Source organism: Typopeltis vanoorti, chromosome 8 (genome assembly GCF_054136105.1).
Source record: "Typopeltis vanoorti isolate ZY-2024b chromosome 8, IOZ_Tvanoo_1.0, whole genome shotgun sequence".
Lineage (NCBI taxonomy): Eukaryota > Metazoa > Arthropoda > Arachnida > Uropygi > Thelyphonidae > Typopeltis > Typopeltis vanoorti.
Window position 1 is genome coordinate 122,542,079 of NC_143556.1, and position 27,881 is coordinate 122,569,959.

The window sequence follows — 27,881 nt, forward strand, 5'->3', positions numbered from 1 at the left end:
GACACAGATAGCCAACTACAGACCAATTAATATATTGGGAGTGGTTGTTAAAGTATTGGAAAATTTGGTGAAAGGTGAAATACAACAGTTGGTGGATAGGTTGCTGATCACTCAGCAACTCAACTGCTTCTTTTCATTCATTCACCTTCTTACCAGGAGCATTGATTAAAGTCATTCTTCCATAGTCATTTTTCCTCTTCCTTGCTACATAACAAAAAAATCTCTTCTGGGTGTACTTTGGTCTGTTTGGTTAATTCTCTCTCTCTCTCATAGTCTGATTTGGCCTTCCTTACCATATACTTAGTCACCCTTCTTGCTTGCACTTTGCACTCGTCATGAGTATGCTGATCACTTTTTTCTTTATATTTCCTCCACAATGTTTACTTTTTTTGCAGCTCTTGCTTTATATCCCTACCCATCCACTTAATTCCAGCTTGGTTTATCCTCCTGGCCTTGGGTTGCAGTCTGATACTGCTACTTTCAAGTAATCTCTGACCACTTGCCAGGCCATGCACTACTGACATTCTTTCCTCGTGCTTCTCAAGCCATGATATATCTTCTGATGTTACTATCAGATCCAACAGCCTCAAACCCCTTTCCCCTCTATAACACGTGTTTTCATGTAAGCATCCTTAGCAACTGTATAAGTCCCACTTCCATCTTGCTATGTCCCCCTTTCCTCACTCCAGGTGATGTCCCCATAGGTAAAATCTCCTATAATAATTGTTTGGCCTACACTCATCATGCTGATTTGTCAATACATGTCATCTGCATCTTCCTGTAGACTTCCTGGTCTATAGCAGCACCCAACAACATATATTTGCCTTATTTGCTTCTATCTCACACCAGACAGTCTCAAATGAACCATCTTTCCCTCAGACCTAATATCTTCTTTAACTTTTAATTTTGTTTATAGTAATTCTTTAGCTATCATCAGCTATACTCTCACCTCCTGTCCTGTTCCTTCCATCCTCACTGAAAATAAATACCCTTACATTCTATCCCTGTAACTATATCATTTTCAGTTAACCAGGTCTCAGTGATGCCTATAATTTTTGACAAAGTTGAGCTTATCAATTCCAAAAAACTTCTCATCCTTATTCCTGATACTTGTTACATTTGTGTGTGTGCATGTAAGCATCCCTTTGTACCCATTAAGTTACCCTTGTGCAATGTCGTTACCAACTGACTCAAACTGGAGACCTGTGAAATCCCATTTGGCATTGCATAATCATTTCTGTACACATGCTTATTTATCACAGGGATGGATAAATTACCACACATGCACAAGCTTAATTTTATCCTTCCTAACATCTCTAGTTTCCCTGGGCACTACCACACTTTCTTCAAACATCTAACTCCAATACCATTTATTTAGAGTCTTGATGTCTGCATATATATATATATATATATATACAATATCCCCAAGTTAAAAAAAAAATTACATATATGTGTGTGTGTGTTATATTAAATGAGTTTAATTTACTAAAAAGGACTTTTGTCAACAATGGTTTTTCTCTCTTAAGAAAATTGATAAATTTATCTCTCACCGTCGTTCTCCTACTATTGAAGATTCTTCTTCCCCAAGAGCATTCATATCTTTGCCATACATCAGCTCTCTCTCCCATAAACTGCCGAAAATGCTTAGGAAATTCAACATTAGAACTTGTTTCACTACGTTTCCAAAATTTCAATCAGTACTAAGTAGACCTAAAATAAAACATCTTCCTCTCCAGTATCCAGGAGACTACAAGATCTTGTGCGAATGTGGCAAACCATATTAAGGTCAGACGGCTAAATCTGTCCTTTTGCATATTGATGAACACAGAAGAGACATATCCTACAATGGCCAGTGCTCTCTCAAGCCACGTTCTCTTCTCTATTAACTCGGATCAAGGGCTTCAACACCTCATAGACTGGCTGCAAACTTCTAATATTCATAGATGTTATGATGAGCTCGAAAGGAAGATAGTCAAATCTAAAGAATATCCCTTGATTCATCCCATATAAACAACAGCCTTAGCTACAATCTTTCTGATGCACACATTGCCACTGTCAAATACTGGCTCTCTCGTGACAACTCTCCCACATAGGCAGAAAGATTGTAACTAAGGCTGTTGTTTATATGGGATGAATCAAGGGATATTTCTTTAGATTTGATTATCTTCCTTTCGAGCGTTCTTTAAAATAGGAATTCCAGCACGCATTCCTATTTTAAACTTCGGTCTTTTATATTAGTTCTGTTGATGTAATTTTATTATGTCTCTGTTATCTGTTATTTTACATAATTCTTTGTCTTTGATACCTGAAGAAGGTGAATTTTGTTCAATGAAACTAGTAGTATCTCAGTATTAAACTTTATTCTTTTTATTCTCGATATTATAGTCATTCAAACTAATTTTTTCATATATATATATATATGGGGTGCTTAAGGGTCAAAGCTGTATAACTGAGAGGAGACCTCCACATAGCCTTTAAAGGAATGTGGAGAACTGACCAGGGCTTCCAACCTAATATCCAATCCTTACCTTCTCGTGGTGTACCCTGTTGGGTATCTACTTGGATACTGAATGAACGAAGATGGGCTGGCAATTTGGGATTTAGCTGACCAAATTGTATTCTTATTGGTTAAACCAAAATAAAAAATGATGGTACGACATGACAAAATTTCATGCCAGCTGGGGTGTTGCCTGGTTAAACAAGGCCCCCGTTGTTTTCGCCAGGGAACCAGGGTGAACAGCGAAAAGTCAGCTACTGGAACAAATCTGAAAACAAACGCCAACTCAACATCACCAGAGTTAAAGATCGGTACTATCAACATAAGAAGCCTGAATGGCAAAGAAATGGAGCTAGCTGAGGAATTAGATAAGTACCAGATCAACATAATAGGGGTGACTGAAACAAAATATACAAAAACCGGTTAGATCTTTCTGAGCAATAAATACAAAATATTATATTCAGGCAATGACAATCAAGGAAAAGGAGTAAGCATAGTATTCAACACAAAATATGAGGCTAATCTTCTTGAATGGCAGTCAGTCTCAAGTAGAGTAATATGGACAAATATGAGAATGGGGAACTGGACAATGAGACTTATTTGTGCCTATGGTCCCACAGAAGGTTCTACTAAGACAGAAGTGGAGGAATTTTTTGAGGCTTTAGAAAAAGCCACTGACACAATGAAAAATGAAAAGTTGGTCCTTGTTGGGGATCTAAATAGTAGAGTAGTAAATGATTGTGAGACATACAAAAATATTTGGGGAAAATTTGGAGAAAAGAGCAAAGCTAATAAGAATGGCAAATATCTGTTGGATTTCTGTTCAGGACATGGACTGGTTATTACTAACACCATGTTCCAACATAAAAATGTGCACAAATTCAGATCAAGAGAAGAGGCAAGGAATAAGAAAAGTCTCATTGACTATGTTATTGTTGATAGTGATGTTTTCTCCCTGGTGCAGGACACCAGGGTGTACAGAGGATTTGAAATTGGAAGTGATCACTATTTAGTCTTGAGCAGGATAAAATTGAATTTCATATTGAAAAGAATAACATGTAAGAAAGTTTTGAAGTGAATAAAAGTTGAGCAGCTCTCAGATGTAAACTGTAGACTAAAATACATAAAGATTTTTGCAGAAAAAATGAAAGAGTTTGAGAACAGGTATCAAACCTTGGAGATTCAGTGGCAAACTCTGAAGAAAACATTGATTGATTCTGCGAGAAAGGCGTGTGGTGAGGTTGTCTGCAAGGATAAAAAAATCAGAACTCCCTGGTGGACACAGGAAGTTAAAGAGGCAGTGAAGGAAAAGAAGAAAGCATATCAAAAGTTCCTGTCAAATAAGTCAGCTTGTGCTCTTAGAGAATACAGAGACAAATGGACTGGTTATTACTAAACACTGTGTAAAACTAGCTAAACAAAAGTCATGGGAGGACTTTGGCAAGAACATAGAAAATAAATATCAAGAAGGTGGCAAAATATTCTGGAGGTTGTTGAAGAAGCTTAGGAATGGAAGAAAGAGTGCTGTAAAAGGAGTTAGAGATGATAAAGGTGACATGAAAACGGGAGAAAAAGATATCCTTGAAGTATGGAGTAATTACTTTCAACAACTGCTAAATGAAACAAGCAGTGATGACAGCATAGTGGTAAAAAACACTGACCAGGCATGCAGTCAGGAATACATATCCATACTTGAAGTAGAAAAAGCCATTAAAGGCTTGTAATGTGGAAAGGCAGCAAGAGTAGATGATATTCGACCAGAAATGCTGAAGTATGGTAGTATAAGAGTCTCACAGTGGCTGCACTGCATAGTTCAGAAAGCCTGGACAGAGGGATGAATTCCCGATGATTGGAGTAGAGCTCTCAGAGTACCCATATATAAAAAGGGAAATAAAACTGAATGTGAGAATTACAGAGGTATTTCCCTACTGAGTGTTCCTGGCAAGATCTATGCAAGTATACTTGAGAAACGGTTGAGAAGAATTTTGGAAGAAAAGCTTGGTGAAGAACAAGCTGGATTCAGGCCAAATAAAGGCTGTCAGGATCAGATTTTCACTTTACGACAAATAGTTGAAAAAGCATGGGAATATAACAGAGATCTGTATTTAAGTTTTGTCGATTTGGAAAAGGCATATGACAAGGTGCCAAGAGAGAAGCTATTCAATACGGTACAGTTATATGGTGTCAATGGAGCATTATATCAAGCAATACTTAGTCATTATTTGAGTTGCAAGTCAGCAGTTAGAATTGAAGGAAGTACAGGAAGATGGTTTAATGTTAAATCTGGTGTGAGACAAGGATGTACATTATCCCCTCTGTTATTCATTATCTATATGGATCACATTATGAAGGAAGGTGGTATTAAACATGATATCAAAATTGGAGATGTTGAAGTCAGCTCTTTGCTTTATGCAGATGATGTTATACTTCTAAAAAAATCTGCTACAAGTCTGCAAGATTCTCTGACTAAATTGAATAGCTGTTCTAATAGATATGGTATGAAGGTCAGCAATAAAAAGACAAACACAATGAAAATAGGAAGAATCATTGAATATGTCAACTGTGTTGTGAATAATAAATTTAGTTTAATCCTTTATCCAAGTGTGAGCAAACAAAGTTTGTGCATGTACAACACCATGGCAACTCGTTGCAAAGGTAGAGCAAGCTACCAACACTCCTGTCTCAGTATCTCCTATAATGCAAAACACATCTCCTTGCAGATATGTCTAATGTTATGCATTAGGCCTTAATGCATAACATTAGACATATCCGCAAGGAGATGTGTTTTGCATTATAGGAGATACTGAGACAGGACTGTTGGTACCTTGCTCCACCTTTGCAACGAGTTGTCCTGGTGTTGTACCACCTTACTCCAGTCCTGAAGATACTTTCATGCGCAAACTTTGTTTGCTCACACTTGGATAAAGGATTAAACTAAATTTATTATACTCTAACCAAGTGAAAAATAAACTTTCGACATGTGTTGTGAATGGAGAAACCGTGGAACAAGTAAAACATTTCAGCTACTTAGGCACAATTTTTACTGAAGATGGTAAATTAAATATAGAAATAGACAACAGAATCAGCAAAGCTGGTATGGTGAGAAGTCAACTGAATAAATTCTTATGGAATAAGAGAGAAATTAGTCGGAACACTAAATTAGCTGTACACAAGACAGTGTTGAAACCAATTTTAACTTATGGATCTGAGAGCTGGGTCAGAAGTAAAACTCTTGACCAAAGACTAGAGACTGCAGATATGAGAGTCCTGAGAAAGATTATAGCTATGAACAGATGGTATCAATGGCAATATCATATTAAAAACAAGGGTATTAGGAAAGAACTTGACATTGTCGGCATCCAGGAATGTGTTAGCAGAGCTAATCTCAGGTGGTATGGTCACTTAAACAGAATGGGCGAAGAAAGATTAGCAAAACAAGTGTTCTCTGCCAGGTTGGCAGCAAAACAACCCACAGGAAGACCAAGATATAGGTGGATCGATACGGTACAAAGTGCCTTAGACACTAGAAATATAAGATCTGATAATGTTGGAGTTTTGACAAGTAACAGACTGATTTGGAGGAAAATTGTAGATAGGAAGTTAGTAATGATGTAAATTTTTCATGTAGTACTATCATATCCTTCCTCTGCACCCCTTGAGGGCACATGGCAGGAATTTGATGATATATTTATATATATATATATATATATAAGTCTTTTTGTCCATCAGATCACTCCATACATCAATAAACTGCACACCATTCCTCCTGTACAATCCTTCTCATTGCCAATTATTGCCCTTTTTCTCAGTTCTGTCATTACATACCAAGGCAGCAGGACTCACAATCTTTACTTTGTTACTCTTCATTTTTGCTTCCACTAACAATTCTTTCATATCTTCAGTTTCATGATCATTATCATGAAATTCCTGTCATGTACCCTCAAGGGATGTACAGGATATGATAGTACTACATGAAAAAAATTACATCATTACTAACTTCGTATCTATAATTTTTCTCCAAATCAGTCTGTTACTTGTCAAGACTCCAACATTATCAGATCTTATATTTCTATCGTCTAAGGCACTTTGTACCATATCAATCCACCTATAAATCTTCAGTTTCTCACCTTTCAAATCATTTGTGCCAGCTAATACAATCAACTTCTTGCTCCATTCTTCTGCATACTCACAGCATCACTAACATCCTTTATCTTCACACCTGGAAAACATGCTTTTGTCACTTTCTGATTAATACACCTCTTATCTTCGAATTCCTATACAATACAATCACTTTTCTCTCGGTACCTCACAATTTATGCTTTTCTCATTCACTCTTTCTTTCATGCTCCGTCCTTCCATGCCGCACAACAATCATTTCCCTATTTGCTTGAGCTCATTCCTGTGAAAGAGTCTGCCTAAGCTTGCAATTTCTTTCTGCATTAGCATCTCATCATCCACATTACTTTCAACCACTTCCTTCAAACTATCATTCAGATTTGTGCACTATCACTCACTGCTTTGGTACCTTCTCCATAACATCATGACAGTCTTGCCTTATATCCTTATTATGAGTCACTTCATTCTTTCGTGACTCGCATTTCTTATATTCAGTTACAAAACATTTCTGACAAATCTTGCTTTTCTACCACAGACCATCACTCTCAGCAGTAAATACATTAAACACACACAGCATTGAACTAAATTCCCCTTGTTGATACTGGTGAACATTGATGTCTTGGTCACCATTTTTCTCGTACATATTGGTACCACAATAGTACAAAACAATTCTGCAAAGAATATCACTTAATATCAGATGACTAAACAGCATGGCTTAACTACACAGTCAAAAATAAACAAAACAACACCAAACCAAAATAACAGTTTCACTAATATCTACTAAAAAATAATAACTTAGCTGAGCAACATGTATTCTGCATCCTCTATGGACTAGCACCATCTTTTAGCTGTTTCGTTATTATTTATTTATATTATTTCGTTATATTATTTATTAATTACTTAGAGTAATTTCGGTGTTTCAAATTCGGTGTTAATTCTTTGATCTCCTTATCAAGATAACTATGTGGTTAAAAACTTATACACATTTATAAATTGTGAACGGATAACTGATTTTTATTGCAATAAGGTTGATAGAGTTAAAGCAGAGGTAATTACTGATATATGTAGGTTTGTGGAAATTTTTTGTGGTTATTTAGTTCTGTCATTACATACCAGTTCATTTTAACCTTATATTTATATATATATATAAGGTTAAAATATATTTATTTGCTGCCATATAAGACGCAACCCCCTTTTTGAACACATTTTTTAGGAAATAAACTTGATCACTGAATTGAATTTAATGAATTTTCAGTATTTCAATTATAAAGTAATAAGTAGGTCTACTTTCAACAAATACCTAATCTGACTAGGAAAGAGTACCCGCCTTTTAATCGACTTCTTCATCAAAACCCAGAAATTCATCTCCAGAGCTAAATGAAGTGACACTTGAAACCTCTTCTAAATCAGAATCGGAGTCCTCATACAACAATTTGTCCTCTGTACCATCCAGTGCATTACTAATGCCACACTTCTTAAATGATTTAACCACTGTCTCAGTTTTCACAGCATCCCTTGAAGCTTTCATCTACTCACAAACTTGCGAAATGCTCGGCCTCTTCCTTCTTACCGATGGCATAACCTCAAAATCTGGAGACTGCATCCAGCTGTTCCACTTCTCCTTCATAAATACCTGAAATGGTTTATTAATACACACATCTAAAAGTGGAAGCTGACTAGTTAGACCTCCTGGAATTACAGCTAACTCAGTTTTCAATTCCTTAAGTTTATTTTTAACATCTTCTGTTCTGTGAGAAGAAAACTGATCCCATACTAGCAGGGCAGGCTTCTTCAACAGTCCGCCAGGGTGCCTAGACCAAGTTTTATCTATCCATAACTGAAATGCTCTCACACACTGCAAGGAAGCAGGAGAGAAATTGCGTAACTCGGATCAGAGAAAATTTCCAGAAATGAAAGTAATAAAAAACTGAGTATTGGCGTATAAGACGCACCCTGTTTTTCAGACCTATTTTCAAAGAAAAAAAGTGTGTCATATACACTGGCAAATACGGTATTTATGTAAACTGCTGGCGTGTTTTTTTTTTTTTTTCATTAAAACTAACATTCCTAACCCTTACTTGCTAGCAGCATGCTCACATTAACTCTGCAGGATTATTACTCCATTGTCTCTCTCTCTCTCTCTCTTTTTTTTTTTTTTCATATATTAATGCAGAGTTTGCAAAATACCTGTCCTCCAAAGACTAGAACATTGGAAATCAAGATCCCAAAGTGTGAGAATACCCGAGTCCTTACAAAAACTTTGAAAGAGATTATAGGAGAGCAAAACATCTACACTTTTACCTCTTATGGCAGAGGAAAATTCAAGGTGGTTGTAAAAAATACAGAATCCAGAGAAACTTCTAGAGGGTTTCACTATTGAAGGGAGCTGCATTACTCTGGTAATGGATGGAAGCCAGGCGCAAACACTTAAAATCAAGCGGTTCCCTATGGAGTATATTCAGGCCAGAGATGACATCCTTATTCAAGCCTTCTCAAAGTGGGGGAAAGTTACCAACATCAAGCAGAGCATCTCCAGTGAAGATCCATCCTGGTTCTCGGGTTAAGTTACTTTCACAATGGAACATGCACTCAACAAGTCCCAATCACATAAACATCAGAAAATTGAGAGTCATGGTGAGCTACTAGGGAGTCCAGGGACAGTGCTTACATTGTGGCTAAACTGAATATCTGGGCAGCAGTTGTACCCAAGCCAAACATTTCATCTGCATTACTATCGGGCACATTTCGAACCAGTACCCAAACCACTGCAGTAAATATAATCGCAATTATTATTATTATTATTATTACGGGCAACTCCAAGGAGTCGACAGACTCATCGAGGGAGGCCCTAACATCATGTCAAGAACAACTATTCGTCTTTCACACAGTATCTATCATACCTCGCCTTAAATTCATTCACGGTCATAGCACCCACAACTGACTGTGGCAGCTTATTCCACTCATTCACCACTCTCCAAGTAAAGAACCTAGCTCTCCCCTTAATCACATTTTTGCACAGCTTCCATGTATGGCCCCTAGTCCTCCCACCACCAGTCCTATTCTCAAAAATATCTTCTGAATTAATCTTATAGAAACCCTTCAGTTATTTGAATGTCTCAATCATATCACCCCTCTTCCGCCTATCAACCAATTTTTGCAACCCACAAATCTTCAACCTGTTCTCATAAGGTTCATTCAATAGACCTGCTATCATCTTAGTCACTCGTCTCTGGATCCTCTCCACCTCCTCCCCATCAAGAAGAAACCCTGGCGCCCATATCTAGGCACAGTAGTCCAGATGGCATCTTATCAGGGTTCGATACGGAGGAACAATAACTTGTTTGTCTCTGCTTTTTAAAGTATTTTTCAGTAACCAAGTGATTTGATGAGCTGTTTTAGCCACTTTTGCGATGTGCTCCCTAAACTTCAACTCCCTATCCACCAACACTCTCAAACCCATGGCCTCATCAATCTCCTGGAGTAAGGTTCCACCAATGTGATATACTGCTGCTAATCTTTTCATTCCAAAATGCATAAACTTACTCTTTGCCACATTAAATTGACATCCATTTTCCTTAGCCCAGTCCTCCAAACTATCCAAATCATCTTGCAAAATTTTTACATCCTGTGCACTCACAGTTGCTCTACCCAACTTTGCATCATCAGCAAACAAGTGAACACTTCCTCTTAGATCCTTTCCTATATCTTTAATGAACAAATTGAAAAGTAGTGGTCCAAGAACAGAACCCTGCGGCACACCACTAGTCACAAGCCGTCTTCTGGACTCTACTCTTGAATAAACCACTCTCGGTATCTCTCCATCAACCACCCTCCTATCCATCTCACTAATCCTATATCCATCCCCATCTTCTCCAGTTTACTGATTAGAATTCCATGTGGTATCCTATCAAAGGCCTTGGCAAGGTCCAGTAGAATCACTGAAAATCCATTACCCTTATCCAGTTCAGTTGTTACTGAACTGGATAAGACTATAAAACTATATGTAATTTGCTCACTTATAAAACGTGAGCAAATTACTGAGGCATGATCTACCCTTCACAAAGCCATGTTGTACCTCCATACAGTATCCCATTTTCATCTATCCATTTCTGTATTCTTCTCTTGACTAGTTTCTCCAAGACCTTGACAACGATTCCTGATATGCTAATCGGTCGGTAATTTACAACAGCAGTCTTGGAACCTCCTTTATGCAATGAGCACAGTGTTACCCCGTCCCATCTGCGTACATTCACAGAGAGGGCATTGCAGCAGTAGTTGCACTTACCATGCGGCCTGCAAAGGATCACAGTGTCTTCCATCAAAAAACAGTGGGGAGAAGGCCTTCATCAAAATAATACTGGGCAATGTGAAGAAGATGGTGAGCAGAACCCCAGTAGACACACTCACCACTTCTTGTACTACTATTAGAAATAAAACTTAGCAGAAACATCTGTAGTCATGCCTGCTACCTCAGCAACTGAGGAAAGTCTACTGGAAAAGCAGGAAGGAACCATTGCAGCTTCATCAACTGCCAGAAGATCCAGAAGAGTTAGCAAGGTTGAAGTAATGCAGAAGTCATATTTCCATATACGAGTAGCCAAAAGTTGTCACAACTTATTAAAATAGATGTTGGAAGTTTTTCCACTTGGTTATACTATAAATTAAAGATGCCAAGAAATTTTATTCCTAGTTTAATCCATTTTTCAAGTGTAAGCAAAGAAAGTTTGCACTGGAAGGAATTTCAGGACTGGGCAACTCATAAGGATATGTGCTTTGCATTATGGGATACTAAGGCAAGTGATGTGAAGTCATTAACTTCTATATACGAGTTGTCCAGTCCTGAAATTACTTCAGGCACAAACTTTGTTTACTTACACTTGGATAAATGATTAAACCATGAATATAATAATAATAATAATAATTATTATTATTATTATTATTATTACATCTCCAGGGAGTTTAAAGACTCATCGAGGGAGGGCACCTGCTCTACAACTCTGTCTCTGCCAACTGATCGCAACTATACCAACAGCATCTACCGCCAACCTCCACGAGTATTTTCCTCAGACAATCACAAACATCCATGCCTATTGCAGGATTTGAACCTGCAGCCTTTTGGCTGGTAATTTATTGGCATCTTTAACATATTTCTTGCATTATTGTCACTATATAAAATCAATTATATTTATTTATTTGATACTAAAAAATCTCACAATCACTAAGCAAATAATGTAATTTAATATCATTATGATTCATATAAATAGAATTTTAAACTGCAAGCATGATAAGTCCATGCAAGAAAATTTTGCATAGGGTAAAAAAGTTCATATTTGGGTCAATAAATGTTATTTGCAAAAAAGTTGTTTATACAGATTCAGCATAATTTTCAATGCAAGCATTTTAAATATGGTGCAGAAATAATTTCTGTAATATTTTCAAGAAAATGAACGAATGTAAATAAACTATCTTCTTCCACTTCACAGATATGAAGACAAAAGACAGCAAATTTACCATTTTTAAATAAATTCATTGCTATTGCTGATCTCTGGTCACATTTCATATTTGTTTTGTTCGAGGAAAACCATGAATAGATTTCCTCGAACCTCGTCCACAAGTTACTTTTCTCTGAACCACGACAAAGACAACAAGATGATGTACGTTATATTTCTACCATGGTCATTCCATACGTAGGGACAGTTTCCAATAAGATTGCTACACTCCTTAGACCACATAAAATAAGAGTGGCCTTTAAACCCACAGAAATGATTAGACAATTCTTAAGATCTCCAAAAGATAGCCATCGTTTCTCCAAAATATGCTGGAGTTTATAACATACCATGCTTGTGCGGCTTGAATTACATTGGCCAAACTTCAAGGAGCCTTGAAATTAGGCACAAAGAACACATAGGTGATGTCAATAATAACAGAGAAGAAAATTCGGGATTAGCTTTTCATTTCTCAAGAACAAACCATACCATAGAGTGGGATAGAAGCACAATTCCTTACATGGAGGAGGACTTCCACTTCCGAATTTTTAAGAGGCCACAACAGTTGCCCGCTGTATACAAAACCTTAACAGGAACCAAGGACTAATCTTGCCCGTGATCTGGAGGACCCTTATCAGATCCTTCAACTCGCCAGAACTGAATTACAGTGCCAACTATAGAACGTTCCTAAATAACAACAAGTGATATCATCCACGCTCTATGAATATATTGTACGCACTCTGTTCTTTGTTTAATATAATTGGAATCGGTTGATTATAGTTTGTAACAGTTTTTTACTTTTTAGTGCCTTACATCAGTTATGTACCCTGAAGATGCCAACAGACTTAGTTGGTGAAACTAGTTGGCATAACTTAGTTGTTGTTATATGCACTTGATCAATATAATCCCAATAAAAGTATTTCCAGAGCTTTTTGGTCAAGAAAATTAAATGTTTTTTTAACATTAACTTTAACTACTTTAAATTCTGAACTTCAAAACATTCATCAATGGAGTTGGGTAACCTTGTTAACTTCAATACTATCAAAATTCAACACAGCTATACATTATTTCCCACAAATAAGAACCCTTTTCTTCCTATCTTACCCTTGTTAATACCCAAATCTAAATTTATTCAGGAAGATTAACTTCAAATCTCTCTTGGCACAAGCATGTCACAAATATTGTCTCCTCTACATTCAAAAAATTAGGTTCTCTTTTGCTTGAAGTGTTACTTTAACTTTAAACAACTCCTAACCCTATACAAATCACAAATCTGTCAGACCATTGAAAGCTGCTCACACATTTTGAGTGATTCTCCTAAAACCTCCCAAAAAATACTGGAACAGAAAAGAACAATCAAATTGATTGATGATGCCTCTCATTCATAAGCTCCACTCACTTTCACACAGGCATTCGGTTTCCCACTTGCATCTTCTATAAATACCTCTATGGCTGCTGTTCATCAGAACTTTCATCATTGCTTCACTTCCCTCTGTCAAATCTCCAAACATGTGCAACAAACAACATGTATTTCCCAAGGAATACAGTCCACAGCTTTTCAATCAATGTAAACATGTTCCTTATTGTCCATCCACAATGTGGACTACGATTCCGAAATGGATTGATAATAGCAGCATTCTTTATGATCAGTATTATTATTATCATTACATAACACCTCCAGGGAGTTCAAAGACTCATAGAGGGAGGACACCTGCTCTACAGCTCTCTGCCACCATTCCGATAACCACAACTACCTTCATCATCTACACCAGTGCCATCTATTGCCAACCACCAACACCACCACTATTTTAACAGACAATTATAAACCTCCATGCCCACAGCGGGATTCGAACTCTCAGTTTTTTGTCTGGAGACCGGATACACTAACCACTCGGCCAACCAGGCCAGCCAAAAGTATGTGTTTGTTAGAAGGATATTATGCTCGAATAATCTCCTTATATATTACAAGGTGAAAAATTCACTAGATAAAAGAGATGCTTATACAATGGTGTTGTTAATTATTAAAGTGTCCACATATAATTTTTTCCTCTAAGTTTACAGGTTCTTTTTTCCAGGCTTATGTATTTCGTGTTTCTCTATGCTACTCACATGAAAACTAAGTTTATACTTTTTATTTATTTTATTAATACATTATACACACACACTGCTTGGAAACAAGTAAATGGACACTATAGTGTAAGGAACAAACAGCCATGTTGTCCACCTTAATAAGATATAGGACCTCCTTTCAGTGTAATGAGTACAGCAATCCTACAGGGCATACTTTCCACAAGTATACAATAGCAATCAATGGGATTTTGGACCGTTTTTTCTGTAGGCATGTAATGAGGTCCTGGACTGTTTTGTGGTGAATGTCCCTTGACCTCGCCCAATGCTCCAGCTCATCCCACATATGTTCAGTAGGGGTTGAGATCAGGACTGTGTGGAGGCCAATCAAGTCTAGTGACATTCAGTTCCACAAACCACACAGCAGTTACAGCAGCAGCCTTATGATACAGAGCATTGTCTTGCTGAAAAAGACAACTGTTAGTTCCGTGTAAATGCCACAAAGTAGGAAGCAATGCATTGTCCTGAATGTTCAGCGTTCATGGCTTTGGACCACAAACAGAGGTCCAAAGCCAAACCAGGAAAAGCAGGACCATATCATCATGCTACCACCTCTGAATTTTATAGTTGGGGTTACCTGCTCTGATGAGAGATATTCACCAGGCATCTACTACACCCACACCTATCCATCTGCTCACTTGAGGATGCGGCATGATTCATCGCTCCATAGCATAGCTTTCTAAGCTTCCATTTCCCTCTAGGTGCTATTAGAGGGACGTGGAAGCTTAGAAACCACTGAAGGTGACACTGCATGTTGGTTCAGGTAATATGAGGGTTGCATATTGTGGTCCTACAATGGAAATCTATGTTTGTGAGGCTTGGTTCTGAATGTGGTTATGCAGATTCATCTTTCAGTTGCGAGAACTCTGCATTCAACATGTTGGCCGACGAATGGCTCTTTTACATATTACCCTTCATAGCACTCGATGGGCATGTTTGATGAGTGTGGGTAGCACTTCCATATCATTATGGTATCACTGATTGCTGACCTGGAATGGCTCAATTTGTTAATGATTTGGCAAACAGATAGCATGCAACATGGCATCCTATCACAATGGCTCTTTCAAACCAACACAGCTGCTCTGACCTGGGAGCATCATATTTTTCAAATCTATACTGACTACAAACACATGACTTGTTACATTGCACAATGCACCTTGCCCATTGGGGTGTCTATTGACTTCTTTCCAAGCAGATGTATAAACACAACATATGAAATTTGTATTAAAATAGTAGTGATCCTTCTATTTATTCATCTGTTTATTCACATGAGAACAATGACAGCTAAAATGTTGTGTAGAGGGTTTGACATGGGGGGATTTTATGAAATGTAATGTGTGTGTGTGCTCTATATTTGTTGCAAAGAGAAAATGGATTGTGTTATGAGAGTGACAATGGAGAGAGATTGTCATAGACATTTTAAAAGCCAGCATTGCAAGTCCTATCGGAAGTGAGAAAATGAAGTAGCAGAAGTTAGTGCTGAAAGCCATGAAACTAAAAGTTTTGGAGTGAATGGAGATCCAGACATCAATGATGGTGAAATATATGATTCAATGAGTTTGTAAATGAGGTGATTGAAGGTAGCGATAAGAGAGCACATGCAAAAGTTAGTATGATAACAACAGACAGTATGATAATGAATGTGATAGTTTTGAGATGAGATGGTGAACAACGATTATTAGATAGGCTGCGCCATCAGTACAAACTAAAATTTCACTGCTAGTACTGTATGTAGTGTGTAGGTGATTCAGAAACACTTAAAATGTTTTCCTTCATGTCACTTTCATCATGGTCAATATATTGTACATACATAAGTAAAATGCTGTTGTTATGAATATCTGTAGATTCATCGAGTTTAATGCAAACAGTTTCAATTTGCATGAATTTTTTCAGTGAGTTGCATTTCTGTATTGTCTGCCATATCAGATATCTGCCTTTCAACTGTATCATTTGAAAATAGGATGTCTTTCATTTTACTTGCCACAGACTGGCCTAAACTTCATTACAAGCAGCAATGAAAGTAGGCTTAATGAGTTCTTCGCCAATGAAATATGTTTTGTTACATTTAGTTATCTGTAATAATATTAAATAGGATGCCATCAGAAGCGAAGTGTCAGTGGTTGAAGCTTGGGAAATAATTTTCTTTTCTATTTTAAGTGCATCTCTTTTACACATAAAGAATTCAATGAGTTTGTTGACTAAATTGGAATGTTTTGTGATGAGATGTTGGTAAGTCATGATGGCGTCTTGGCTTCATTTCCCAGAACAGTAACACAAATGACACATTGAGGTCATAGCAGTTGGTCAGTGTGAGGGCATTGTATGAAACCAAATTTTAAATAGCTGTCCATGTACTTACGAGTGAATGCAGACTTTTTCTTTTTCTTCTGTGCGCTTATAGTTTTCCCCTCCTTTTTGCGCATCCTGGAGATCGCCCTGTAGGCTTGAGGTGGATGAATCACTATTTGTTGCATCATAAACACCTTCAATAAGAGATTTCTTAATACCAAAAGTAAAGAAAGTCCCTTGTTTTTTATTCATATTAAAATTTAAATCTGGCCTATTACTTTTAAAAAATCACGATACTAGGGATTCGAAACAAGCACTTACACACTGCAATGCAAACTTGCAAAGAAATGGTGTTCAGTATTACTAGATTTGAGAACCGGATACAGACTGCCTTCATCTTCAGTTTCAGTGGAAAAATTTTCTTCTTACTTCCTTGCTGATTGGTCACTGACATTTGCAACACAGATGTTATTTCATTCAGTTTTGAGACAGATGATACGCCGATTATATTGACATAATCAGCTGGCAGGCAATTTTTATGACCATTCATAAACAGCAGTGTTCCCTTTCCCGAATGTTGAAAGATTTCATTGTCTGAAAATTCCCGATCATTCATGAATAACTTACATGTTTAAAAGTATGTGCTTGGTCACTGACATTTGGTATACAGATGTTATTTAAACGTTCTAGATCTAAGCTTTTCGATACATCCACAAATATTATTCTCCTCAGAATATTTCCACTATAAAATATTTATTCATGAAAAACTAAAATGACAAATTCCAGGAGAATCTCTCGTGGCCTGATATAATTGCCAGGGCTCGTTACCAGGCTGCAGCCCAGCTGTTGAGAAACACTAATCTAGATGATATAAATGATTCCAGTGTATAAGGCTTTGAGCAGACCACATAGATTACTGCGCACATATTTAGTCTCGTGGTTTTCAAAAGGATGAAATTTTGAAAAGGATTGAAAGATGATCAGGGTGCTCTCTGGAATGTTGAGTACGAAGACAGATTTGAGGGAATGCTAATTGCATAGTCTAGTGCATGCAGCGTTTCCCAAACTTTTCGTACAATGGAACACTTCACAAATCCTGAAATTTTAACGGAACACCTTGGTTAGAGTCGAGTATCATCGGTCTCATGTTCATTGTAAAGCCAAGTGCACACTATCACTGAATCAAGGCAATATATATATATTGCCTTGCAAAAATCCGACAGCACAGACTACATGCATGCTGGGCCTCAGCACATCGCATTAACCTTGCTTGTGACCGCACATTTCTTAGAATAGATACCTCCATACTTCATTTATGCTCAGAGGTGTCAACAACCACAGGCAGCTATCAGCCAGTGGCTGATTCAAGGCCAGCACATGCTGGTCTTAATAGTACAGTCCACAACCAAAGTGAGGAGTGCCTGATTTTCAAACATGTTTGAACTTGTTGCAGCATTTAAAAACCATGCTCATATTAATTTTGATAATTTTTCACGGAACACTTATTCACTTCCCACAGAACACCAATGTTCCATGGAACACAGTTTGGGAAATCGTAGTCTAGTGGATCGAAGGAGAGGAAGGACATGATTGAGACATATATGGTTAGAGGTTGTTATTATTGGATTAATGTGGATTTTTCATAGAATGGGTGGAGACAGGGGAAAACAAGAGGCTATCCCTGGATGTCATATAATGAAAGTGTAAGCAAGAAAATTAGTAGATTTTTACCATAGCATGTGGAGACACACTTTCAATTTATTTTCATATGGAGCATTCCATAGACCTGCCACAGTCTTGGTCACTCACTTCTGGATCCTTTCCATCAATTCCTCCCCATATGATCCAGGCAACCAGATCTGTGTACAGTAGTCCACATGCCACCTTCTTTTATATGAAAGATTCATATGAATTCTGTAGTTTCTATTCATAGATTTACTATTATTATTCTCTATGGAGTCATAAAACATTGGGGGAGATCCATTATTCGCACTCTTGCCATTATTCACACACACTATCCATTACTCACACAATACCTATCATTTTGTGAAGGAAAGACCTACCCTTCAGAAAACCATAACTTATAGAGTGTATATATATATGAAAAAAATATAGATTTAATGACTATAATGTATATATATATATATATATATATATATATGTGTGTGTGTGTGTGTGTGTTAAAAATACCAAGCTATTTTAAAAAGAGATTATACCACCTTTACCACAAGTTGCCTTGGTCTTGCACTACCTGTAGGATCAGCTAGACTTGCATCACTTGCAGGTGCAAACTTGACTTGTTTGTCTGTTTGATTACTTGGGAAATGGAGTAAAACTAGGTTTAAAATTGCTTGGTATTTTTAACATTTATTATACCCAAGGTAAAATACTTTCTACATTTATATCTCCTCCAGAGATTTTTATTTAATAAGGTTAAAACACCTTATGGCAACTTGTTCTGGTAAAATACTTATAAGCTCTGTATTACTAAATCTTGGTATTTCTAGCCTAGCTCCCACTGATGAGACCTCAATAAAGGTCGAAACCGGTCTGGGTAGTGGCCTCTTGCCTTTAATACAAAACATCATGCATCCCCTTCTTGGAGATGTGTTTTGGCATTAAGGGTAAATATTAAGATTAATGATCAGAGCTTATACCACCTTTACCACGAGTTGACTTGGTCTTGCACTACCTGTAGGATCAGCTAGACTTGCATCACTTGCAGGCTCAAACTTGACTTGTTTGTCTGTTTGCTTACTTGGGAAATGGAGTGAAACCAGGTTTAAAATTGCTTGGTATTTTTAACATTTATTATACCCAAGGTAAAATACTTTCTACATATATATACATAATGGCAAGAGTGTGAATATGCAGTGGCATATTCACACTGTTGCTGTTATTCACACTCTACTCACACCACATTACCTATCACATCTCTCCTTAATCTCATTCATTGATGTAGCACTCACAACCACCTCTGGCATCCCAGTCCATTACCATTCGCCAAATCCAAACAAAAAATCTAGTTCTAACACATTTACTAACCACACTCTTACAAAACTTCCATTGGTGACCCTTTGTTCTCTTCCATCCTGCCTTGCACTGAAAAAAAGTCTTCATTGTCACTCCTATAAAATCCCTTTAATAACTTATATGCTTCCATCATGTCTCCTCTTCAATCTATTCTCATAGGGTGCATTCCATGGACATGCCACAATCTTTGTCACTAATCTCTGGATCCACCACTTCTTCATCCCCATGGAATGTGTGCAGATCTGTGCATACCAGTCCAGATGTGGCCTTATATAGAGGAACGATAACTTCTCTCTCCCTGCTTGCTATTGTGTTCTTCAACATCTATAAAACATCTATCTTCACAGCTTTCTGAACTCAGAGTCCACGATCACTCTCAAGTCTCTGATCGCATCAGTTTCATGAATATAGTACACACAGCTTGTGATCTCTTCCCATAATGCATCACCTTACATTTGGCCACATTAAACTGGCAGCCATTTACTTTTGCCCATACTGCTAGTCTATTTAAGTCTTCCCTCAAAGTCTCTGCATCACCTTCATTTGCCATCGCTCGTCTCAGTTTAGCATCTTCAGCAAACAGCTGAATATTTCATGTCGAATCATTTCCTATACCAGTGATATATGTATTAAAAACAGTGGACCAAGTTCTGAGCCCTGTGGTACACCACTGATCACTTATCTCCTGGACTGAACTCCACCAGAAATTACTGTTTGACATCGTTTCAGAAGGACGAAGAGATGTTGGAAAAGGTCCAGAGGCAACTGACTAAGGTAGTTTCTGACCTCTGGAATATCGAATATGAGGAAAGATTGAGAAGATGCAATTTACAGAGTCTGGTGGATAGGAGGAAGTGGGGAGATATGATAGAGACCTACAAGTTAGTAAGTGGTTGGTATAGGATCAATGTTGGAGAGGTTCTACAGAAAACAGTGGGAGATCAGGGGTCATCCCTGGAAACTGTATAAAGAGGGTGTGAGCAGGGGAGTTAGAGGCAGGTTTTTTGCATGCAGAGTTGTGAATGATTGGAATGCCTTGCCTGAGAGTGTGGTGTCTGCAGAGAATTTAAATGTGTTTAAAGCACAGTATGATGAGCTGTGTGTATGATAAAAGGACCTCCTAGATGAGTCTTTGACTTCATGGGTTCTTAGGTGATAATAATAATAATAATAATAATAATAATAATAATAATAATCTGTCCATCAGCGCCTTCTTCTAATGCAGATCACCAGATTCATATCCATTCCCATTTTCTCCAATTTATGCAACAGATTTATATGTGGAATCTTGTGAAATGCCTTCACAAAGTTTAGCAATATCACTAAGTAGCCATTTCTCTTATCTATCTCCACTGTCACTTTATTATAGTGTAAGCAAATTACTAAGGCATGACCTGCTCTTCACAAAACCATAACTTATAGAGTATACACACACACACACACACACAGACAAAACCCTTATACAGTGTCATATTCCTATCCATCCAGTTCTGAATTCTCTTTTACCAATTTCTCTAATACCGTAACCACCACTCATGAGATGTGATTGACCTATAATTTGTTACTTCTTTTTTGGAGCCTTCTTTATGCAAAGTACCATTGACACTGTCCCAGTATTGCAGCTTAAATTAAAAAGCTTGGTCAGAAGAACTGATAATTCCTTTTCATATTTTCGTAATATGTGGGCCAATATGGCATCTAATCCCATGACTGCATTTGTATTGCGGTTCTGCTTATTGTAAGCACCACCTATCTTCATCCTCTATTCTCCCATCATTCAGCGTCACATCTGGTTTTGCAATGTCACCACCCAGATCGTATACTCCTGGAAAATGCTCACTCAGTAATTCATGTGTTTGGTTTGTTTTTGTCACCTCTCCACTATCAGCATTTTTTTGATGGTTTCTTTTGGCCTCATCAGTTAGCTTTCTCTCATAATTAATTTTTGCATTCCTTACCATACAAGTTACTCTTCTTGCCTGTGTTAGTACTGCTCTTGGGCATGCTGATCACCATTTTGTTTATATTCCCTCCACATTTTTTTATTTATCTGCAGTTCTTCTTTAATGATGTTATTCAACTATCTGACTCCTATATGATCTATCCTTCTGACTCTGGGTGTATACATTCTGATACTGTTCTCTTCAAACACCTTATTCCGGGCTTAGATTCCTGGAACTCCACATTCAACATGTCCACATACAAATGGCGGTTTTTACATATTATCCTTCATATCACCCTATGGTCACATTAGGTGAGCATGGTGAATCGTCCACTGCAGGTAGAACTTGCAGTTTGACTCCCTTCACTTCCATCTCAATGTGATATTATTGATTGTTGACCTGGGATGACTCAATTTGTCAACAATTTGCCGAAAAGATATGCCTGCAACATGGCATCCTATCACACACCTCTTTCAAACTCAGTCAGTTCCCTTCTTGCAGCCATTTCACCCAGGCTTAGTCACACTGACTTGGAAGCATCATATTCCTCCAATTTATACAAACATGTAACTCATTACATGACATGGTGACCATGCCCATGGGGGTGTCCTACATGGGAATTGATTTCTTTCCAAGAGTATATATCTCTAAACTTGAAATCCCTCATAATAATTACTCGACCTGTATTCATCATGCTAATTTTCTAATGCATGTCATCTACAGCATTGGAATATATATTAGAATACATTGGAATATTATTATATATTGCTGCTATAATCTAATATTTACATATTAGATTATAGCAGCAACCAATTATATATTTCTGCTGTTGGCCTCATCTCGCACCAGATAGCTTCAAATGAACTGCACTCTGAATCCCTGCTTGCTGATGTACTTCTGCTCATTTTGGCTTTAATTCCTCTACTATCATCAGCAAAACCTCGCCCTCCATTCTGTACTTCTGTCCTCACTGAAGACACCATATCCCTTGCATTCTATCCATATGACCATATCTTCATTAGTCAAGTAAGTCTCACTAATGTCTAGAACTTTTGCTCAAGTATGTGAAAGATTCAGCATACTTGACTGAAGAATCTAAAACCATATCTGCAACTTCAAATCACTCTTCAGACTTAAAATAATAAATAAAAAAAGTAAGTTAACTCAAAAATTAATTTTACTAGGCCCATTTCTATAAAGAAATTGAACGAATTGAAGTTTTTTTTTAGTTTCAAATGAAGATAACCTATATAGACTAATAACTCCAAGAAGCTTCACATTAATGTAAAAAAAAAAAAAAAAATACAAAATGATAAAAAGTTCCTTATCTCACCTACAGTACTGATGTACTATAGGTTTATAACCTTGCTTGGAGGGGGGTGGCATATTTTTAACTGATTTCTCTCTTAGTTTTCCATTTCTAACTTTTCTTCAAATTTCTATTCAACCTTCATATGCTGAAGTTACTACCATAGTTCATTTTCCTTCTACCGTATTCTTTTCTCTTGAATAGCTGACCATTTGTGACATTTTTTTTTTTTTTTTTTTACTTTTGCACATGCCTCTGAAATATAGTACTTCAACTTTTGCTCCTGGCCCCTTGTTCATCAGCATTGCTAGTTTCAGCACTTCACATTAATCACTGACAAAGTTCTTTTTTATTGTGTAGGAAAGTTATAATTTTATCATGAAAGAAGCAGTATTTATAACATTCTTCATTTTTCAAGGTGCTAAATTTCTGAACTAAATAAATTTAGTTATAGCAAAGCAAGATGGTAGTAATATAAAAAAATAATAATAATAAATAAAATTTAAAAATGTAAAAAAATCCCAAAATGTCATTCTTGTAGCTTGCAGAAATAAACATTCATTTATAAAATTCTTAAAATTATTATTATGTGACACCTCCAAGGAGTCCAAAGACCCATCGAGGAAGGGTACCTACACTATAGCCCTCCATCTCCACCATTCAGCCATCAACTACAGCGAACCACAATTATCATCTACACCAATGCCATCTACTGGCCACCACCTCTAGTATTTTCACAGAAAATCACAAACATCCATGCCCACAGCAAGATTCAAACCGGCAGCCTTTTGGCTGGAGAGCGGATACGCTAATCACTCAGCCAACCAGGTCGGCAAAAATAATAGACTTTTATAATAAACTTCTAACGTCTAAACTCAGTTATTTTTTTCAGATATACAACACTTTATTATTATCCAGTCAGATGTATAGAAATAAAATAAATTGTCTCATGCCTTTTTAAGTATCTTAATATCCCCACACTTAGTTCTTGCCAATAAATAGGTTTTTGTCAGATGTCATCTCCTTCCAGGAGGTTGACTACAATGAGCTTTCAGCATGTACGGTTTTGTGCTTCTCTTTTGCATTCTTCATTGACAGAAAAGCTCCAGTCCTTAATATTTCCCATCTAGTCTGTTCTTTGTCTTCCTCTTCTTCTCTTTCCTTGTATCATTCCATCTAGAAGTGTTTTTTTGTAGGGATTCATGCCTTAGTATATGACCAAGGAGGAAAGAGAAGAAGAGGAAGTTTTTTAATGGTTATCAACAGATTCCTATCTTCTCCAATCATCTCTAATATTTCTAAATTAATTTTTTAGCAGTCCATGGGACTCTAAGAATTCTTCTGAGGATCCATGTCTCAAAGGCTTTTAGTTTTTTTCACAATATTTTGATATTGTCCAGGTTTCTGCTCTATATAGCAGTGTTGATCATACGTAGCATTTGGACAGCCTAATTCTTGTTTTTGTGTGAATATCCCTTGAGGTCAGAATGTTTTTCATGCTAATGAAGGTTGATCTAGCAATTTCTATTCTTCTTAATATTTCCTTATCACACTTGCCATTCTCTGTAATTAGTTGACACAAATATATATAACTCTCTACTTGATCTAAAGTATTTCCCCTGATCTTAATATTTATATCAGATATTTTCTCTAGTTACCAGCATGGTTTTGGTTTTTTTGAAATTAAGTCCATATTTTTCACTTAGCTTCGGCATCTCCTCTAGCAGGTTTTGAAGATCTTTTTTAGTTTCAGCTAGCAGTACTGTATCATCTGCATAATCTTAAGTTGTTTATATTCCTGCCTTCTATCCTTTAAATTCTTCTAATTGCTAGAAGATATTTTCAGTATAGAGGTTAAACAATATAGGAGAAAAACACAGCCTTGTCTGACATCCTTCTTTACTGGGAATTTCTCCAAGATTTCTTCTGATATTTTTATTGAGGCAGTTTGCTCCCAATATAGATTTATCAATAATCTGGTATCTTTACCATCTACTCCTAAATTTCTGATACATTTGATTAGTTGTTCATGTTGTATATTGTCAACGGCCTTTGTGTAGCCAATAGAACATAAGTAGACTTCTTTCTGCTTCTCGAGATATCTTTCTATAATAGTTCTAATATTGAGTAGTCCTTCTCTAGTTCCTTTATTTTCCTGGAAACCAGATTGTTTTCATTAATTTCCATTTTGATTTCATGTTTATTTCTTTCTAGGATGATATATAACATAACTTTTGCTATCTGACTGATCAGACTGATTGTTTTGCATTCTTCACATTTGATTGTCTTCGATTTTTTAGGTATTGGTAGGAATGTTGAGTGCTTAAAATCTTTTGCATGTGTCCAGTTTTGTATATTTTGTAACATATGTCAGTCAGTGATCTTATAACTTTGTCATCTAAAACCATTAGATATTCTGCCATAATTCCATCCATTCCTGGAGCTTTTCCTGGTTTCAGTTTCTTAATGGCATTTGTTATTTCCCAGGTAAGAATAGTAGGTCCCTCCAAATCTTCTTGTATTGGATTATGTATGCTATCATGATTGTAGAGTTCCTTTGAATACTCTACCCACATCTATCCCTTATTTTATCTTTCTCCATTAGGATATTTCCACTGGTATCCTCAATGCAATGAGAGCCTATACTTTTGCAAGATTTGTTAGTTATCTCCCTAACTTTTTCATGAAGTTCTCTGGTTTTGTGCTTTTTGTCCAGAAGTTCAATTTCCTTGCATTTATTGTTGAGCCATAGTTCTAGTTCTTTTGCAATCCTATTTTCTTTCCTGATTTCCTTGTTTAAGTTCTTTTATTCAGGACGATTTTTGTGTTTCTTTCTTTCCTCCATCATTTTCAGTATCTTGTCATTCATCCAGGGTTTACTCATTTTCTTCTCAAATTTGGGAATTGTTTGTTTTACTGCCTTTTCCCTCTTTAAATTTCTGCCATCTATCCACAATCTCATCTTTAGGGCAAGGATACTTGGTGGGATCAGAAACATTAACAGCAGTGGATTGTGTCAGTTCCTTTAAAAAATTAAAGTCTTGTATTTCTTGATTTTTAAGGGAGCCAAGATCATATTTTTCTATGTTTAGAGGTTTCATTATTTTCTTTAATTTTATTGCTGCTTTAATGACCACAGGGTTGTGATCTGATCCAATATCAGCCCCTGGTATGTTTTGGCTTGTAAAATGTTATTCCGGAATCTTTTTCTAATCATTATATAGTCAATATGGTTCCTACAGCTGTCTTTGGGACTTTTCCATGTGTAAAGTCTTCACATGGCTAAATAAAGTATTTGCTGTTACCAGATTGTTTTCTTCACAGAACTGTATTAATCTTTCTCCTCTTGGATTTCTTTGTCCCAGGCCCTTGTTTCCCATGCAGAAAGATATCTTTTCTGAGCCTACTCTAGCATTTAGATCTCCCATAACGATAGTTATGTCATCTGATTTAGCGTTGTTTAGCGCATTTTGAATGTCTTCATAGAAACATTCTACATCTTCATCTGGGTAATCAGAACTAGGTGCATATATTTAGACAATAAAAATATTAAAAGGTTGAGATGCAATTATCCTGTTACTTATGGGCCAAAATCCAAATAAGGATTGCACAATCTTATTTTTTAGTACAAATGCTACTCCATTCCTATGATTGTCTTCACATGAGTATAATTGAATGAGTATAAAATTGAATAGAATTAAATGTGTTCTTAGCTACAAATAATTTTGAAGATTTTTTTTTTTTTTTTTTTTTTTTTTGTACATTGTCTGGCTGCTACTATATTGTGATCCTTCATCTGACTGGTATCCATTATATTAAATAGTATAAGCGTTGTCTCAGATTCTATATTAGTTTTAGTTTCAGTGAAGTTAAAATGTTGATTTTCAACATTTTAACTTCACTAGGAAAAAACCCTGCTTGCCTGTCACACAGGTCAGTTAATACTGTATTTAGCTGAAAGGAGGCCAAGAAAATGTTCTTCTGGTTGCTGACTAGAATTTAACCCATTGTTATTCTTATTATTTCTCAAAACCTATAGCTGCCCTTCTTGCTATCAGTGTAACATTATGGAACCAGAACACGAGGCTACCCAGGCATATGAATGAGGATAGGATTCAAGAGTAAAATATTAGCTTCTAATGTGATTAAACCTTGAATTCTCTACATCCATCATCATTGGTGATTTAGTCAGTCACTCAAGAGAGAACCAGACACAATTAATGGCAAGCATGTCTGGAAAAACATGATAAATTATTATCATTCTTCTGTAAAATCATGTCACCTGTGATTAAATTATTTTATAAGTATAGCACTTTTACAATCCTTTTCCATCACTGCTAGCCTTAGCTGTTGATTTGATAGGACTCTAACCCTTACAAATTAAGGATATAAATATATCCTTGCAGCTATTGATAAAAGTTAGCAAGAACTATTCCAAAGCAAGGAGGTAGATGAAATTAAAGAGAAGAATGACAAGTTGGTTTGGTATGTCTGGAGCTGAATTGTCAATGAATAATGACCAGCAGGTGCTTTTGTGTTTATGAGATTGAAGGAAAGTGGAGAAATATTATCTGACAGTTCAAAGGAACAGTATCCATGAAAATAGTTATAGAAGAGGTAAAGGTCAGAAACAGTAAGTATATGAGATATTGAATAGAATGAGTCTGTGAGAGAAAGAGAAGTTTTTATAGGAGATTTTGGTATGTCACTCATCCCCATATGTGAGAACATTATTATTATTGTTATTATTATTATTATTTGGGCACCTCAATGGAGTGATGAGCCTTCATCACTCCATTGAGGTGCCCATCATGGGAGACTCAATCTATCATACCTCTCTTTGAACTCCTTAACTATTACTCTACTTAATTTTGCATCATCAGCAAAAAACTGAATATTTCCTTTCAGGTTATTTCCTGTATCATTTATGTACAAATTAATAGTATAATAATAATAGTAACAGAGTTCCATGTGGTATTCTGTCAAATGCCTTTGAAAAATCAGCGTGTAGCCATTTCCTTTATCCAACTCAGCTGTTACTCTATTATAAAAAGTTAGTAAATTACTAAGGCATGACCAAC

At 36.6% G+C, this 27,881-nt stretch overlaps 1 protein-coding gene across 1 annotated transcript in view; it reads left to right on the forward strand.

Moving 5' to 3' along the window:
- Positions 1–27,881, forward strand: part of Cubn (Cubilin) — a 2,223,842-nt gene that overhangs the window by 1,898,738 nt on the left and 297,223 nt on the right. The window lies entirely within an intron of this gene.